This window comes from Nicotiana tomentosiformis, chromosome 12 (assembly GCF_000390325.3).
Source record: "Nicotiana tomentosiformis chromosome 12, ASM39032v3, whole genome shotgun sequence".
Classification (NCBI taxonomy): domain Eukaryota; kingdom Viridiplantae; phylum Streptophyta; class Magnoliopsida; order Solanales; family Solanaceae; genus Nicotiana; species Nicotiana tomentosiformis.
In genome coordinates this window covers 17,711,902-17,731,889 of record NC_090823.1, presented here as the reverse complement: position 1 = coordinate 17,731,889, position 19,988 = coordinate 17,711,902, and positions in this window count along the sequence as shown.

The window sequence follows — 19,988 nt, the reverse complement described above, 5'->3', positions numbered from 1 at the left end:
TAGAAAAGTTACTTACCTCAAATAATCAACACCAATTCTGAGAAAGCCAAGCAATTCTCCAAAAATGCCATCACGCGTGTTCTGACCTCCGAATAGCTCGAAACTAACAAAAAATAACTCAAATACATAAAACAATGCTAAAGGAACCAATCCCGATCGAAAAGATCAAATCTTGAATCAAAAGCCCAAAATCAGCCAAAAGCCCAACCCGGGCCCGCACCTCAGAATCTGACAAAATTTATAAAATTCAACAACCCATTCAATTAAGAGTCCAACCATACTAGTTTCACTCAAATCCGACTCCAGTTCAATGTTCAAAACTCAAAGATTCGTATTATGAAACTTTAGGCCAAAACCCTCAATTTCCTCTTTAACATTCACAATCCAATTACCAAAAACGAAGGTAGATTCGTGATATAAGATCAACAATGAGTATAGAAAACTTATTCCAAGTTGTGTGGAAATTTTCCTCTCCAAAGTCGCCCAATCAGAGATCTAAAATGACCAAAATGCGAAAAATCTCAAAAACCCTCGTTTTTAACACTGCCTAGGCATTTTCCGCACCTGCGGTGCCTGGGCTCGCACCTACGCATCTGTTGGTGCGAACATCTGGGCGCACCTGCGAAAATGACTAACTCTGGCTGCCTTCGCTCCTGTGACCACTGGTCCGCATCTGCGCTATCGCAGATGCGGAGAAGCCATCGCACCTGTGACCCCTGCTGGTCTCCACCCTTTCCGCACATGGGCTCAATTTGCCGCACTTGCGGCATCGCATCTGTGGTCCCTTCTCTGCAGGTGCGGTCACACCAGTAGCTCTCAACATTCAGCAACTTCTCAAATCAAATTCCTAGTCCGTCAACCACCCGAAATCAACCCCTGGGACCCCAACCAAACATACCAACAAGTATTATAACATCATACAAACTTAGTCGAATCTTCAAATCACCTCCAACAATATCAAAAAACATGAATCACACCTCAATTGAAATCTATGAACTTTGAGACTTCAACTTCCACAACTGATGCCGAAACCTATCAAATTACGTCCGATTAATCTCAAATTTTGCACACACGTCACATCTCACATTACGGACATACTCCCACTTTCGGAATCAAAATTCGACCCCGATATCAAAAAGTCCACTACCGGTCAATCTTTCCAAAATTCCAACTTTCGCCATTTCAAGCCAAATTCTACTACGAACCTCCAAATCACAATACTGACGCGCTCCTAAGTCCAAATAACCCAACGGAGCTAACGAAACCATCAAAACTCTATTCCGGGTTCAAATTCACAAAATGTCAAACTTGGTCAATTCATCCAATTTAAAGCTTCAACAATGAAATCCATTCTTCTAATTCGATTCCGAATAACCTGAAAATTAAAACCGACAATTCACATAAGTCATAATACATCATACAGAGCTACTAAGGCCCTCAAACAACCGAGCGAAGTGTAAATGCTCAAAACGACCGGTTGGGTCGTTACATTCTCCCCCACTTAAACATACGTTCGTCCTCGAACATGGCAAGAGTTATTTCCAAGCCACCAAATCACTATTCCATCTTACCACGCATGTACCCGGGGGTGACCCCACGTCACCCTATCCCATATAGGTCTGATAACACCACTTAACTGAAATTTCTTAATTCAACTTAGCCCATAAGCCTTAGAATCCAGTTTCCAACATCCAAAATTTCTTATAAGATCTGAATCTCGCAATCTATATACTATATAAGTTTGAACAAGTTGTACCAAAAGTTGTAACCATAACTCAAATCCTCAAAACTCAAATACCACATAGCTCAAATGCTCGAAGCAATGATTTCTAATCACAGTAGCTGCTCAAAACAACCCAATGCTAGTAATAAACCTCATATCAAAAAGACTCCGTTTTAAAACCTTCATACTCTTCCAATGATGAAAGAAACATACAGAACTCATAACCATTCATCAGATCAACAAGTCGTGGAGCTCCCTCTCCTCCGACAAGAACCATAGCAATTTATAAGCCGACTCTCGATATTATCCTTCCAATTATACCACAATCAAATATGATAGCACCCATCCTAGATCTGACGACTTCATCTTATCAAATACCAGCTACTCTGCCGATATGCCACACCAATACTATCTAAAGCCACAACCCATGCAATCCGTGTACTAATAAGCAACATTCCAAATGTTCTCAATCACGAAAAATGACTTAAGCAAGAGAACCGTCCCGCAAGCTCGATGGGTACCACCCAAACGCAATGCTAAGAAACCCATCACACACTGCAGAACCATAACACATGAATCTAACACAAAGGATCGTATCTCAACATAACTCTGCCACAATGCACGACGCCATCCAAACACTGATCCATAGGAAATACCTCAGCCACCATGCTCCAAAATCAGTAACCACGCGCAATTCTACATCAAGTACTCAAGGTGCATTACCATAACCATGGAGAAGCAAATGACACAATGCCCCACAAAACCCGAAAGAACATAACCCATATGCCATCAATCATGCAATACCTAATTACTCATCTCGCTCAAGTTTCGCTGTAAAGTTCAAATAGAACCGCACCAAGTGTGCTTATAACCAACGAATCAAAACTCTTCGTAGCATAGAAGAGTAACTCACAGATCATTTCAGAACATGAATAAGCTCAACAACAATTGAATGACACATCCCTCAAAAATAGCAGTATGGAGCCAACCAATTCGACTCAGTGTAGAATACACATCCTAATTGGGCCTACCAATGGACCCCCAAATCAACTATGGTCACCCACAAATAGATAAATAACCCTCTGAAAGCCCACAATGACTGAATCATAACACATACTATCATCCTCTGATTATCTTTGGCCTTTTTTTCACAGTCCACAACCACGAAACAATCTGCTCCTGAGAACTCCTAGACTCTACATCCATAGAACACACGAATCTCCATATCTGATCCCAACTCCACCGCCAGAATGTCTAACACATCTCTCATACACGATCATCCCACGAGGAATACTTCTAAAAAAATTTCGTGCCACATAGCAAAATGCGAATATCAACAGTCGATCAACCAGGAGAGTGTCGTAATACCAATAAAGTGCCCATAAATCAAAACACATTGCCCCTTCTGAAATGTATACTCTCGTCAGGCCATACCGATTAGTAATATCATTTTCCTAGTCATCTGAAACAGTTTATGCTACCTACGAATTTATGTCCTTCCCTTCAAAACTGAATTGTGACCTTGCACATGAAAATCTCAATCCCACGTAATACACCACGTCTACTATGCCATCATTCAAAGCGTACAAGATTCTCATAATCAACTTTGAGTCACAAGCAGAATATATACCCGATCAGTCAGAAACCTTCCATTTGATCTCATCCCGGAGGAAATTCTAATACGCAACATATTCCTCATGCAGGTAGGAAATATACCACTTGAACCATGGTAAAAACCATTGAGAACTCTTCGAAACCCATTTGCACACAACCAAGCTATCAGAACTGAATCTCTCTAACTCAACCCAGCCACGCATGTCGCCAAAACCCAAGAGCATTGCCACGAAACACCTGTGGAGGCTAGCCACATCGTAAGTACCTAAAGAACCGATTATAACCGTTACTGTGTTGATCCAACCTACAACCACGCTATCATATTTCTCCAAGTCCCTTCCAAATTTCCTTCAAATTAATACTTCTCCTTGCAGGAATACAACGATCCTTAACTAAAATTCACCACAAAAGATCCCCTAGTATAAAACCACAACTGCCTAAGGCCCATAAGCCACCGAATTCCCTTTTAAGTACCCCAAAAGCACTGCAACTGAGACATCCACTCCGAAAGACCTTATGTGAATTTAAAATTTCTCATCTTCCCTTTTCTTATACTAAAATATAAAATTCATATTCATACAGAATTACCGCAAGTCTCGACACCATCCAATGTAACTCTCAGTTTCTAGCCATATACACATCTTGAAAATTACCAATCGCTACATATAAATCTTGAATCCATTAGAACCATTCTCGAGAGTCATCCACTTTGCTCAAATCTAAATTGCACCACCCCAAATAGGCTGAAAGACATGTGCCCCACTAGCACAACAACACCCAAAGAAGTAACCCTGCCTTAATGCCTCCGATCAAATTCATACTTTGTGTACACTACATCCTTCGTAAATAACCACTCAATTATTTTATGATCCCCATGATTTTCATATACTCCTAAAGTGTCATAACCTGTATCTAGAAAATTCCCTATTAAAGTCATTCTCGACTCAACCTCTGCAAGTCATAACTAATCCACAAGTATGCCTCAGACCAAATTAAAATTTAACACATAACAATGAAATCAAATTGTCAATAGCAGGCTCCCCCACTTGGCTCAAAGCCACAAATAAAATCACTCCATAAATCACAATACCTATACTTTATTACTGCCATAATATTGTAGTCTGAACAAAAAAAATATTTCTCAAGCTCATACAACGCCAACCATAAAGATACATAAATCGTCCGCTAGACTCGTAATCATTCTCTTGTCACTCAAGTCAACTTTCTCAACAAAATTCAAATTCAAATCCCAACACATACGCCCCATCGGCAGAAAAGAAACTCTCTACTCACATCATAAGGAACACACCTACGTAGATTACTCCGAAGGGAATAACCCACCTGCTTACCCTTAAATCGGTATCTTGCTAAACCTTTTCACAGTTACAATTACTATGAAATCAATTAATCTTTCTGAGTCCAACTCATTAACCCGACATGAGAATTTAATTTACCCCAAAATTTTACAACGTGAAAGATCCTTACAAACATTAATACTCAAGACTGTACATCATATCAAAACGAAAATCAAGCACCCAATGGCCTTTCTTCTACATTTCAAGGAAATCCTTCTCGTCACATTCAAACAATCTGAACACATCTCGTAGTTACATCATACTCACCACATAGTCATTCCACTGCTCATCCAGCCACAAATTCCACTCGTGGGGAGATTACCAGACATATGAGTTCAATTATACAAGTTACCACTGAAGCTACCGAGCTCAAGATATGGTCTAACCATGGCCACAAGTGCTCCAGACTGACCCTTCACAAAAACACAGAATACACATCTCCAACCTCGTTTATAGAATCACAAGCCATCGGCGCACAACCGATACCGAGCGCTCACAAGTGCATACGAATACGTGGAAGAAATTCAAAGAGTTACGCTTCAAGATGAATCAATGTCGCATGATAAGGAAAGAAAGATGGGAAGTAAATCCTAAATGTCCTGTAGCCTCTCGAAGATAGGTATGGACGTCATCATACCGATCCACAAGACTCTACTAGACAACTTCTCATGACTTGTAGAACCAATGAACCTAGAGCTCTGATACTAATCTATCTTGACCCAAAATCTACTAGTCGTGATGGCACCTAACCCAACCCGCTAGGTAGGTCAACAAATAAATATTCAATTTCAATAATATTAATTAGACAATTAAGTAAGAGACATTATCTGAATCTTATACATTCCCCAAGAACTGGTAGTACAAATCATGAGCTTCTAAGAATAGAATTTACAAAGCTGAAATGAAATAAATACATCGTTTGTTTAAAAAGTACATAAACAAAATCTTGTTATAGATCTAAGGCTATCACGAACAAGAAGCAGCTATATCCGGTACGCAGGTACATCTTCAAATCCAGCTCCAATCGAATACAGCAACATCAGCAGCCAACATCTGCACGCAAGGTGCAGAAGTGCAGTATTAGTACAACCGACCCCATGTACTCAATAAGTAACAAACCTAATCTTAGGTTGAAAGTAGTGATGAGCTAACATAAAGGTCGGGCCCAACACCAATATTCCACAACAGTTCATAACAGCATAGTACACATAACAAAGGAAACTCTCAGAAATAAAAGGCTCAGTCCATTCATAGTTCCAGAAAAATAGGCATTTCTTTTCAAGTATCTTAGTGAAAATCTAAATCTTTTACCAAAAAAGCCAAAATACGAGTAAGTTTGAAAACTGTGATTTTCCCCAAAACTCCTTTCAACAAATAGTAAGATGTTTCATTTTCAGATAGCATGAGGAAAGTACATCTTTATGCTTACATGTCAAGATACAGGTAAAATCACAAATGTACCCAAAACTAGGTAGTAGAAGGAAATGCACCTCTATGCATGTATCTCAAGTACGCATGTCAAATGCAATGCATCTCGATGACGAGCTCATGTACTGACACTCTCAGGGTACTCAATCTCACTGTCTCGTATTCTCTCTCACTATGCTCAGCACACTCAATCACTCAGTTATGTACCATACCCGCTGCGGCATGCAGCCCGATCCATATATAAAGTCGACTACGCTCACTAGGGGTGTGCATACTCCGGAGGGGCTCCTTCAGCCCAAGCGCTATATTTCTGCGGTATGTAGCCCGATCCAATATTGTTGCGGCGTGCAACCCGATCCAATAATATATATAGTCCGAAGGCTTGTTGCGGCGTGTAGCACGATCCAATAATATATATATAGCCCGAAGGCTTGTTGCGGCGTGCAACCCGATCCATAAATGTAATCAGTATATCATGCTGCGTCGTGCAGCCCGATCCCAAAATATCACTATTACTCTAGCCCTCGGCCTCACTCAGTCATCAATCTCTCTAGTCTCACTCTCGGGCTCACAATGTCATGAAACTAGCCCGGCAACAATAATATGATGTATCAATAAATAGTAACTGAGACTAAGAGATGGAATGAATGCATGGATATGACTGAGTATAAAATATCAATGAAATCAGTGAGATGATAGTAAGAAACGACCATTGTAGTCCAAATAGTATCGGCATAATGCCTAAACATAATGTCTAGCATGATTGACAGCTTAACTACTTTATCACATGGTGAAAACACGGATATCAACAAAGTAGGACCACTATACAGTGCCATGGAAATAACAGAGTCCCAATTCACTTGGTGCACGCCCACACGCCCGTCACTTAGCATGTGTGTCACCTCAATACCAATCACATAATATGTATTTAGGGGGTTCATACCCTCAGCTCCAAGATTAGAAAAGTTACTTACCTCGAACAAGCTAATACCAATGCCGAGCAAGCCAAGCGTTGCTCCAAAGATGCCATCACGCGCGTTCTGACCTCTGAATGGCTCAAAAGTAACCAAAATAACTCAAATACATCAAACAATGCTAAAGGAACCAATCTTGATCGAAAAGATCAAATCTTGAATCAAAAGCCCAACCCCTGGCCCGCATCTCGGAACACGACAAATTTTACAAAATTCAATAACCCATTCAATTACGAGTCCAACCATATTAGTTTCACTCAAATCCGACTCCAATTCGATGTTCAAAATTCAAATATTCGTATTATGAAATTTTAGGCAAAAACACCCAATTTCCTTTTTAAAATTCACAATCCAATTACCAAAAATGAAGGTAGATTCATGATATAATATCACAAATGAGTAGAGAACACTTACCCCAATTTGTGTGGAAAACTTACTCTCCAAAGTCGCCGAATCTGAGCTCCAAAATGACCAAAATGCAAAAAATCTCGGAAACCCTCGTCTTTAACACTGCCCAGGCATTTTCTGCACCTGCGGTGCCTGGGCTCGCACCTGCGCATCCGCTGGTGTGAAAATCTGGGCGCACCTAAGAAAATGACTAACTCCGACTGCCTTTGCTCTTGCGACAAATGGCCCGCATCTACGCTATCGCATGTGTAGAGAAGCCATCGCACCTGTGACCCCTGCTGGTCTCCACCCTTTCCGCACCTGCGGCATCACATCTGCAGACTTCAGCAACTTCTCAAATCAAATTTTAAATTCGGTAACCACCCGAAATCAACTCGAGGCCCCCGGGACCCCAACCAAACATACCAACAAGTTTTATAATATGATACGAACTTAGTCGAATATTCGAAAAATACGAATCACACCTCAACTGAAATCTATGAACTTTGAAACTTCAACTTCCACAACTGATACCGAAACCTATCAAATTACGTCCGATTGACCTCAAATTTTACACACACATCACATCTCACATTACGAACCTACTCACACTTCCGGAATTGAAATCCGACCCTGACATCAAAATGTCCAATCCCGTTCAAACTTTCTAAAATTATAACTTTCACCATTTCATGCCAAATTATACTACGGACCTCCAAATCACAATCCGAACGTGCTCCTCAGTCCAAAATAATCCAATGGAGCTAACAGAACCATCAAAACTTTGTTCCGGGTTCAAATTCACAAAAAGTCAAACTCGGTCAATTCTTCTAATTTAAAGCTTCAACAGTGAAATCCATTCTTCCAATTCAATTCAAATAACCTAAAAATCAAAACTGACGATTCACATAAGTCATAATGCATCATACTGAGCTACTCAGGCCCTCAAACAACCAAGCAAAGTGTAAATGCTCAAAACAACCGATTGGGTCATTACATCTACGGTGTGTCTTATGAAGTGCTTACGTCTCATCGAAGTCTCGAGCGCTTATTCAGACAAAAAGATCTAAATTTGAGACAGCGGAGATGGTTGGAGCTACTAAAGGACTATGATATTACTGTTTGGTATCATCCCGGAAAGGCCAATGTGGTGGTCGATGGCTTGAGTAGAAAGGCAGTGAGTATGGGTAACCTTGCATTCATTCCTGTTAGTGAGAGGCCTCTTACAGTTGATGTTCAGACCTTGCCCAACCAGTTCGTGAGATTAGATATTTCGGAGCCCAGTCGGATTCTAGCTTGTGTGCTTTCACGGTTTTCCTTATATAACCGCATCAAAGAGCGCCAGTATGATGATCCCCATTTGCTTGTCTTGAAGGACACAGTTTAGGACGGTGATGCCAAAGATGTTGCTACTGGAGATGACAGGATGTTGAGGATGTACGATCGTATTTGTGTGCCAAATATAGATGGGTTGCATGAATTGATTCTTGAAGAAGCCCACAGTTCGCGGTATTCTATTCATTCGAGTACCGCTAAGATGTACTAGGATTTGAGGCAGCACTATTGGTGGATAAAAATGAAGAAAGATATAGTTGGGTATGTAGCTCAGTGTTGAAATTGTCAACAGGTGAAGTATGAACATCAGAGACCGGGCAGATTGCTTTAGAGACTTGAAATTCCGGAATGAAAATGGGAGCGTATTACCATGGACTTCGTAGTTGAACTCCCACGGACTTTGAGGAAGTTTGATGCTATTTGGGTGATTATGGATTGGTTGACCAATTCTGTGCATTTTATTCTAGTCGATAGTTATTTTTTGAAGCAGTTCGCTGAGATTTATATCCGTGAGATTGTTCGCCTACACGGTGTGGCAGTGTTCATCATTTCAGATCGGGGCACACAGTTTACATCACAGTTTTGGAGAGAAGCGCAGCAAGAATTAAGTACACAGGTTTAGTTGAGTACAACATTTCACCCTCCGATGGATGGACAGTCCGAGCGCACTATTCAGGTATTGGAATATATGCTACGCGCTTGTGTTATAGATTTTGGAGGTTCTTTGGATCCGTTTCTGCCACTTGCATAGTTTGCCTATAATAACAGCTACCAATCGAGCATTCATATGCTTGGTATGAGGCTTTATATGGGAGACGGGGTCGGTCTCTGGTGGTTTGGTTTGAGCTTGGTGAGGCTAGGCTATTGGGTAATGATTTGGTTCAGGATGCTTTTGAGAAGGTTAAATTGATTCAGGATCGACTTCGCACGGCGCAGTCTAGACAGAAAAGTTATGACGACCGGAAGGTTTGCGATGTTTCTTACATGGTAGGAGAGAAGGTACTACTCTGCGTTATGCCTATGAAGGGTGTTATGAGATTTGGGAAGAAGGGCAAGTTGAGTCCTAGGTATATTAGGCTTTTGAAATACTTAAAAGGATTGGAGATGTGGCTTATGAACTTGCTTTGCCGCCTAGTCTATCGGGTGTTCATCCAGTGTTTCATGTATCTATGCTCCGGAAGTATGTCGGAGATCCGTCTCATATTTTGGATTTCAATATAGTACACTGGGATGGTAATTTGACTTGTGATGTAGAACCGATGGCCATTTTGGACCGGCAGGTTCAAAAGTTGAGATCAAAGAACATAGCTTCAGTGAAAGTGCAATGGAGAGGCCAGGCAGTCGGAGAAGCTACTTAGGAGACTGAGCGGGAGATGCAGAGCAAATATCCACACCTATTTGAGGCTCCAGGTATAATTCTAAACCCATTCGAGGACGAACGTTTGTTTAAGAGGAGGAGAATATGACGACCCGGCTAGTCATTTTGAGTATTACAGCCTTGTTTCCCCATTTACTGCATATCTTGTGTCAAATTATAATTTTGTGACTTATCGGGGAGGTTTCAGAATGAATTTGGAACACTTCAGTGGAAATATTTGGTCCGATGTCGACTTATGTGTAAATAATTCCGGAATAGAGTTTTGATAATTCCAATAGCTCCGTATGGTGATTTTGGACTTAGGAGTGTGTCTGAAAAATTATTTGGAAGCCCGTAGTTAAATTAGGCTTGAAATGGTGAAAATAGGAAATTTAAGTTTGGAAGTTTGACCGGGGAGTTAACTTTTTGATATCGAGGTCGGAATTTAGTTCTGAAAATTTTATAGGTCCTTATGCCATTTATGACTTTTGTGCAAAATTTGAGGTCAATCGGACTTGATTTGATAGGTTTCGACATCGAATCAAGAAGTTTGAATTTCATAGTTTCATTAAGCTTGAAATGGGGTGTGATTCTGGTTTTTTGCATTGTTTGATGTGATTTGAGGCCTCGACTAAGTTCGTATCGTATTTTAGGACTTGTTGGCATATTCGATTGGGGTCCTGGGGACCTCGGAAGTGTTTCGGGTATGTTTCAGATCATTTTAGGCTACTTTGGATGCTGGTTTTCTGATGTCTAGTGTTGTTCTGCTCGTCGCGAAGAGCCTCTCATGTTTACGAAGAAGGATTTGGCTTCTCGAATTTTGTTCTTCGCATTCGCGAAGAGACTCTCACGTTAGCGAAGAAGGAATTCCTATTGTCCGTCACCCTATTTCGGAAGCTTATATCTTGAAATCTATAAGGAATTTGGAGATGATTCGCAAATGAAAGTTGTAGCCCTCTATGTCTAAGTTTTATAGAAGCAAACTGTTTGACATTTGGAGTCGTGTACAAAACGTTATGATGGATACACTACAGGCTGTCTAGGAAGAGTTTGAAAATCTCGAAAAAGAAATTTGTGGTGCACAAGGATGACTTTGGAAGCTTATATCTCGAAATCTATAAGGAATTGGGAGATGAGCAAAACATGAAAGTTGTAGCTCTTGATGTCGAGTTTTCAAAACGTTAAACCATTTGTAATTTGGAGTTTTGGGGTACGAATTACTAAATTGATTTTGGTTAAAATACATGAATCTATTATTGTTTTTATCTTGAAATTAGTGAATTGGGTTGAAAATGGTAGAAATTTTCTATAGCTTAAATTGAGGATTTGGAGGTCGATTCATTATCGAAATTTGGTAAAATTGGTATGGTTGGACTCGTGGTTGAATGGGCATTCATATTTAGTAATTTTTGTCGGGTATCAAGACGTGGGCCCCACCGGCGACTTTTGGGTGGAATTTCGGATTTTATTGGAAAATTAGTATTTTCATATGGAATTAAATTCTATAATTTATGTTGACTGAATCGAATTAATTGTGACCAGATTCGATGCGTTCTGAGGCCGATTCGTGAGGCAAGGGTATGAATCCCTGAATTTTGTGTTATATCAATTGTTTGGAGGTAACACACACGCTAGGTGATGGGCGTGTGTGCGTGCATCGTAGAAATTGTGATTTAATTGATTTCGTGGAGTTGCATAATTAAATAAATGTCATTATCCACATATGCTCCATGTGTTAGAAAAATTGAGCAGAGACTTATATTGAAGATCATGTTCAGGCTACGTGCCGATATTTTTGAGACCCACATGGGTTGTGTTGTTGTGGAATTATTTGTTTAAATTGTAATTGTGTACTTGCTTACATATATCATTTGCATATCATATCTAAGTCTCTCTTGTCATTCATTGATATATCATATCATCATGTCGGGTTGATTTTCCTGTCATTGAGAGCCCGAGAGCCTGGAGATTTTGAGTGATATTTATGGGATCGGGTTGCACGCCGCAACATATGTTATTTATTTATTTATGCCTAGATCTGACTTATTATAGCACTTGGACTGAAGGAGCCCCTCCGGAATCTGCACCCCCCCCCTACATACAGTGAGTGTAGTTTATTTATATTAGGGATGTAGTTGCCTTATTTATATATATTAGGGATGGAGTTCCCTAGGCAAGAAGTTGCCTTATTTGTTTACATTTGGGATGGAGTTCCCTATGCATGGAGTTGCCTTATTTTACTCATACTTGGGATGGAGTTCCCTTGGCTAGACTGGCCTTGTACAGTACTAAGTGACTGATTGTCAGTTGATACATATATATCTGGGATGGAGTTCCCTGGGCTAGGTTGGCCATATACAGTATTGGGTGATTGAGTATTCTGAGAGTGTGAGTACACGAGGTTTTTATTGTGGAACATCACATACAACATATATTTTGGCATGTAGATATAGAGATGTCATATTTCTCATATCATGCAAAGTTTATCTATTTTACCTGTATTGAGTTTGACTGTTTAACTGGAAAGTATGCCTATATTTCTGTACTGTTATTTTTGTACTAGACTGTACCTATTTTAATCGTCACTATTTGTAGTACAAAGGTTAGTCTTGTTACTTATTGAGTTGGTTGTACTCATACTACACTTTACACCTAGTGTGCAGATCCAGGTACTTTCGGATACGGCAGTTTCTAGATTTGAGGATTTATCTGTTGGAGACTATCAAGGTAGCTTCTTGGCGTCCGCAGACCTTGACTCTCTTTCTTTTCAATTATTGTACAGTTCTATATTTTCAGACAATGTTCTTATCATTCAGACTTTGTTACTATTTAGATGCTCATGCACTTAGTGACACCAGGTTTTGGGAGTGTTTTATATCAGTATTTGTGAGATTTGTAAATTGAATGTAAATATTATGTTTTCAAACATAAGAGAAATTGTGGTTTATTGTGATTGTCGGCTTGCCTAGTATTGAGATAGGCGCCATCACAACATGCGAATTTTGAGTCGTGACAATTTACCTAGCAAATTAGAGAGACTCCCACAATCCAGCCTATGCTCGCGAATGCAAAGTGTTATTCGCAAAAACGATGCTCGTAAATGCGAGCCAGATCATGCGAGATCTACAGCAGAGCACCATCAATAGTAAAGGCATCAGCTTTTCTTCTAAGTCCAAAATCGTTATGTAGCCTATCCGAAACTCACCCGAGCCCCTCGGGCTCCAAAACAAACATGCACACTATTAAGCGGCGCCTTCCTGAAGTTCCTTGGAAGGCAACGTAAGGCTAAGCAACCGATGTTAGTGCGGTTGATGTCCGCCAACTAAGGTCCTCTTCCGTACGCTATACTAGATTGTCAGTACCGTACGGGAAAACCAATGTCGTGAGCAATTGAGCGAGCCAAAATGAGCAATTGATGATGAAAGATGATGATTGTATTGATGATGATGAAAACTATTACAAAATACTATGCGGTGACAGGGGGGAGACACCAGTACAGAGAAATGATTTCTTGCTTGAATATTTGAATGCTTTGGTCCCCCTTAATAATGCTTAAAAAATATAAACCAAAGTTACTTGACTAGACCTATAAAAGTTGTAGAAGCACACTGAATGAAAATGAAGTAAAACTACTCTATAATTATAATGAAAAGGACTTAGTCTTTGTACGAGGTAGAAGTAAGTCCGTTGGTAGCAACTTTGTCTTGCGCATCAAGGTTTGCACGTGTTGTGCTGCTGGCACGTGCGAAACTATTTGGATCTACCTGCGGCTGGGTGCAGACGCTTGGCATTGGATCTGTGTGTATGGCACTATCTGTGCGCACAACGTTGTTGGCAACATGATGGTCTGTGCGTGCGATATTGTCTGTGCGCGCGAAACTATTGAGATTCGCTAGCTACTGGGCGTTGACAATGATTATCGGTGGGCCGGCAGAGGCACATGCGCGCTTGTCACTTGGCGTTGCTGAGACCACGGGGAAAACCATGGCGCTAGGCATTGGGAGGCTTGACAGGATGCCACGGGGCGCGTCCAAGGGGTCATGGGTCGATGATGGAAAGTAGCCCATGACATTCTCTCCCACTTGAGTTGGGGACATCCTCAGAGTCTTACCTGCAAGATGATGATTGGTCAGGATCTTTTTGGCTGGGAGTTCTGTTCCCCTTGGTCTTCTGATTTGGCTTTCTGAATGACGTTCCATGTATTTCGGAAATGCTCTAAGGCGGCTGACATGGAAGACTGGATGGATTTTCCACCAGGTTGGTGTGTTCAACTGGTATGTGGATTTTCCAATGCATCTTTCAATGGAAAAGGGTCCGATGTATGTTTGCAATATGCGAGGCTCCTGGGTTCTCTTTGCAAACAAGTACTGCTTTCGGATTCTTACCATTACTTTGTCTCCTGCTTGATGTTGGACAAAGCAAAGGTTTTGTTCGGCATACCTCCTTGCCCTCTCTTGGGCTTTGCTATCTCCAAAGTTTTCTCCCATTCTTTCGAGAAACTGGCAGCTCGAGGCGATGTAGGCATGTTTGGTGCATTCGCCATTTGTGGGAGTAGCGGTTGTTGTCCGGTAATAATTTCAAATGTGCTTTTGTTTGTGCTGGATCACTTTTGTGAATTGAAACACATTTGAGCAGTATCTAGAAGCTTCACTCAGTTGTTCTGTGATCCGGTTGCAAAGTGCCGGAGATATTCCTGAAGCGATGGGTCTGAGGCACCTGAAGAGATAGGTCCAAAAATTTGCTAGTGAAGCGTGAGTCGTAGTCACTAATGATGTCTTTGAGCAGGCCCTAATATTTGATAATATGGGAGAAGAAGAGTCGAGTTGTATCTTCTGTCGATATGTTCTGTGGGGCTGCAATGAAGGTAGCATACTTAGAAAACCGGTCTATTACCACCAAGATGGTTGGAAGATCTATGACCTTGGGTAATCCTGTGATGAAATTCAGGGAAATGCTTTCCTAAGGTCTCTGTGGGACAGGTAGCGGCTCCAAGAGTCCCGCTTGTGCTGAGCGATCCGACTTGTCCTTTTGGCATGCTTGACAAGTCTTCACACACTGAGGGGCGCCATGAGTTGTTCGGCACCGATGATATATTTGCCGATTCTTGATGTTAAGGGAAGCTGAAACCATAGGTTCAGGTCTTTTGACTCCCTTCTTTGACTGCATGGCCGAAATGTTTTCAGCAGCCATCTTTATGGGTATGCATTTTATAACACGAGGTTTGGACCCGTTGTCTCCCATCATCAGGAGCATGTCAGCATATGGTACCGGTATGTTGTTGGTTTGCCTCAGGAATTCCAATCCCACTATCAGCTCGAAGTCATCGATGACTGCTATGCGAAGGGTGAATCTTCCTTCGTATGGGCCAAGCTTCATTCGCACTTCTTGGGCTATTCCACTCACTGGCTGGGATGGTGAGTTGATATCCTTGACACGGCCCTTGAATTTTTTCACAACTAGACCAAGGCGCTCAACCTGAGTCGAGGCTAAGCAGTTGTGGGTAGCACCCATGTCTATCATTGCCCGAATGGGTCTGCCATTTACTTTCATGTCGACGAACATTAAGGTCCTCTTTGGTGTGGTGGGAGGCCTCTCATCTGCCTTCTGTTTCTCTTTCTTGGAGATTGGGCATGGATTCTTCTTAGGGTTACCAGCACTGGTTCCCGCTAAGGTATCAGGGATGGAGCCAACAATTGCATTGAAGGAACCTACTTGATCTGCGTCGTCTGAGTCGTCATGAACTGACTCATCTTCAACAGTCTTTTGAGTATTGATATGGGTATTGGGGAATTAATTGTTCCAATGTTCCTCGCCGTAATGACGGCGTTTTAAAGGGGTCTTTCTCCCCTGATTGTTGTTGACTAATGCAACATTGTTGCTACTTGAGAAAGGAGTCTTAGATTTGGATGCACCTCGATCTCCTCCGTTTCTGTTAGGGCCACCGTTGTTAGTATAGCACCCGTTGTATCCCCCACGGATAGGTGGTTGGGGCCTATCCTTCTAATTTTCCATATGATAATCCCCGAGACATTCAGCAGCTTGAATGGCCTTAGGTAGGGTATCTATACTTTGTCTTTGCAGCTCCATACGAGCATGAGGTTTCAAACCTTCTATGAATGTAAATAGTTTGTCTTTGTCCCCCATATTCCGTATGTTTAGCATGAGTGTGGAGCATTCTCGCACGTAATCCCGCACAGACCTGGTGTGGCGTAGTTCCCGCAACTTTCTCCGTGCATTGTATTCCACATTTTCGGGCAAGAACTGCAGGCGTATGGCTTCCTTCAATTCTGCCCATGTCTGGAGAGTATCTTCACCGGCACTGATGGCTTCGTATTTCACTCGCCACCAGAGTTTTGCATCGCCTTAATGATGCATGGCAGAAGTTGCTACCTTTTTGTCTTCTTCTAACTTCCTTATGACATCGAAGGTTTGTTCGATGTCGAAGATGAAATTTTCCACTTCTTTAGCGTCCCGAGCTCCGTTGTATGGCTTTGGCTCCGGAATTTTCATCTTTGTGGCACATGGGCAATGTTCATGGCACCCCTGATTTGGTTTTCGCCTCCTTTGAGAAGGCTTTGAAGGGCAGCATTGACAACATTGAGCTAGCCTATCAAGTTGTCAATGGTTTGCTACATGGCAGTCAGTCTGTCTGCCTCTAGTTCCCGATGGGCTAAATCCTCAGCATGCTCGTGTTGGAGGTCTTCAAATTTTTCATGAATTCTGGTTGCCTCGACGGCTGTCGTTTGTCGGTCTTCCTCAGAGTCACGACTGATGTTTGCTATGTCAACTTTGGTCTGCTGCATTTTGCGGTCCTATTCATCCAACCTTTGCACTAGGCTGGTTTTTAGATCAGGCACCGTATCCACGATGGGCCGTAATACGTCAACTGTCCCTTGAAGGGTCGCGATGCGATCCCCATAATTCCCCATGGTCAGAAATGGTGGTTATGGCAATATGTTCCCTCGTCCGATGTTGAGCCTAGGCTCTTATATCAACTGTTACGCGACGCCTACCTGAAGTTCCTTGGAAGGGCAACGTAAGGCTAAGAAACCAATGTCAGTGCGGTTGTTGTCTGCCAACTGAGGTCCCCCTCCGTACACTAGACTAGATTGTCAGTGTCGTATAGGAAAACCAATGTTGTGAGCAATTGAACGAGTGAAAATGAGCAATTGATGATGCTGAAAGCTATTACAAAATGCTATGCGGTGTCGGGGGGGAGAGACACCAGTATAGAGAAATGATTTCTTGCTTGAATGTTTGAATGCTTTGGTCCCCCTTAATAATGCTTAAAAAAAATAAATCAAAGTTACATAACTAGACCTATGAAAGTTGTAGAAGCACACTGAATGAAAATAAAGTAAAACTACTCTATAATTATAATGAAAAGGACTTAGTCTTCTACGAGGTAGAAGTAAGTCCGTTGGCATCAACTTTGTCTTGAGCATCAGGGTTTGCGCGCGTTGTGTTGCTGGCTCGTGCGACACTATTTTTATCTGCCTGCGGTTGGGCACAGGCGCTCGGCATTGGATCTGCGCGCACGACACTATCTGTGCGTGTGGCACTGCTGGCAACATGATGGTCTGTGCACGCGGCATTGTCTATGCGCGCGGCACTGTTGAAATTCGCCAGCCGCCGGGCACTGATATTGATTATCGGTAGGGCGACAGAGGCATATGCACGCTTGTCACTTGGCGCTGCCGAGACCACGGGGCCGACCATGGAGCTAGGCGTTGGGAGGCTTGCCAGGACGCCACGAGGCGCGTCCAAGTGATCATGGGTCGATTATGGAAAGCAGCCAATGACAACACATGTGTAATAATATCATATGAACTCGCTCGCACGATCAAAATATAAAAATAATACTTAGAACTACGAATCTGACACCAAAACAAATTAATTTTCAAAGAAACTTAGCAACTTTCAATTTTTCAAGCGGACGTCCGAATCACGTCCAATCAATTCCGTTTTGCACCAAATTGTGCAGACAAGTCATAATTACTGTAATGAACCTATACCATATTCCGGAATTAAAATCCAAACCTGGTATCAACAAAGTAAATTTACGGTCAAACATAGGAATTTTTTAAACCTTTAAATTACTAGTTTTCAAAAATTTACGTTAAATCAAGTGAGGGACTTCTGAATTCAATTCTGGGCATACGCCCAAGTCCAAAATCAAGATATGGACCCACCGGGACCGTCAAAACACTGATCTGATTCCGTTCACATAAAACATTGACCGTAATCAACTCAAATAAATTTTAAGGCACAATTTTACATTTTCATCAATTTTCTCATAAAAACCTTCCGAAAAAAGGACACGAGCTGCACATGCAAATCGAGAAAGGATAAACGGAGCTATTCGAGGTTCTGGAACAAATAAAATAAATGAATGGTTAAAATAACAATGATCTATCATGTCATCACAATCTCCTACTTTTAGCAACCTAGGCATTAATTATCCATTAATCAATAATGGATAATTAATTTTTCAATTTTACCCTTCGCATTCCAAGAGTGTATATAATCAATGCTCATTTAAGGTCGAGATAAGGTCAATTTGGCCAAATGTCCCACGTGAAAATGCTATCTAATGCTTTTCTTAATGAGCGTGACATATCTTTTCTTTGATCTGATTAAGTAAAAATTCTTTCACGCTTATAATCTATAGAAGTTAATCTTTTCAATTATTCTTATGTCAAATGAAGGTAGAATTACAGAAATTTAGCTCTGAATTTTGACTTTGAAACAAACAGGTGTTGCAATTTGAACAATACTTGAGTTAAGATACAATCAGGGACGGATTTAGAGGAGCGGAATGGGTTCACCCGAATCCCCTTCGTCGGAAAATTACATTAAGGTAAAATTTATTTTTTTATCTATATATATTATATTTTGAATCCTCTTGTCACAACCCAAAAGCATAGCTTAGTGGTCAAGAAGTTTCAAAACCTTTTTAAAGCTATAAGTTCAATTCCCACTGGCCACATTTTATTTTATTTTGAACCCTCTTAACGCTAATCCTGCCTCCGCCACTGAATATAATTGAATCTCATAAATGAACGTTTAGGGATAGAGTCCTGGACTGCCGAGTCCGGAACTAAAATATGGTTCTTTTGGACTCAAAGAACTAAAATGTGTGTAAAACAAAATTGGGAACTAAAATATATATAATGCCCAAGCTTAAGGCGCTATACCTTAATGGCCATTTACCCAGTTAAGTATAACGCCTTATATTAGGGCGCTATATATATATAAAGCCCTAACATACCGCGCTATATATATTATGTGGGCCCACCAATAATTCTTCTGTGCTTAACTGGCATAACAATAATATAACTAGGTATAGCATCCATATTTAAGGCGCTATACCTCACATAATTGTACCCCCCCAGACTGATTAATGCCTTATTTAAAGAGGTTAATGATTTTGTAAAAATTCATACATAAATATGTTCAAGTCTTCTGAAATATTTCTTTATTAGGTTATTTTGCATTTTGTCATAATGTCTAAAGAGCGAAGAATTAGGATTTCATTATATTGGGGGGTGAGGTTGTGGTGGCGAATAACTCAGTAAGCTATAGTTTATCTCCACAATGTCATGTTAAGTTTCCACTTACAATGGAGTACGATACATTGGTATCGTTGTTATTTAAAATAATGAGTGAGCAAATGTTCGGTGAATAGTAAAGTAACCAGAAGATATCTGTATTTTGTGACTCCGCAAGGGGTTGCTTGTTATGCTGAATCTAATATCGAAGACGATGAAACTCTGAGAGATTTTTTGAAGACTCCATATGAATACCTAGAATTT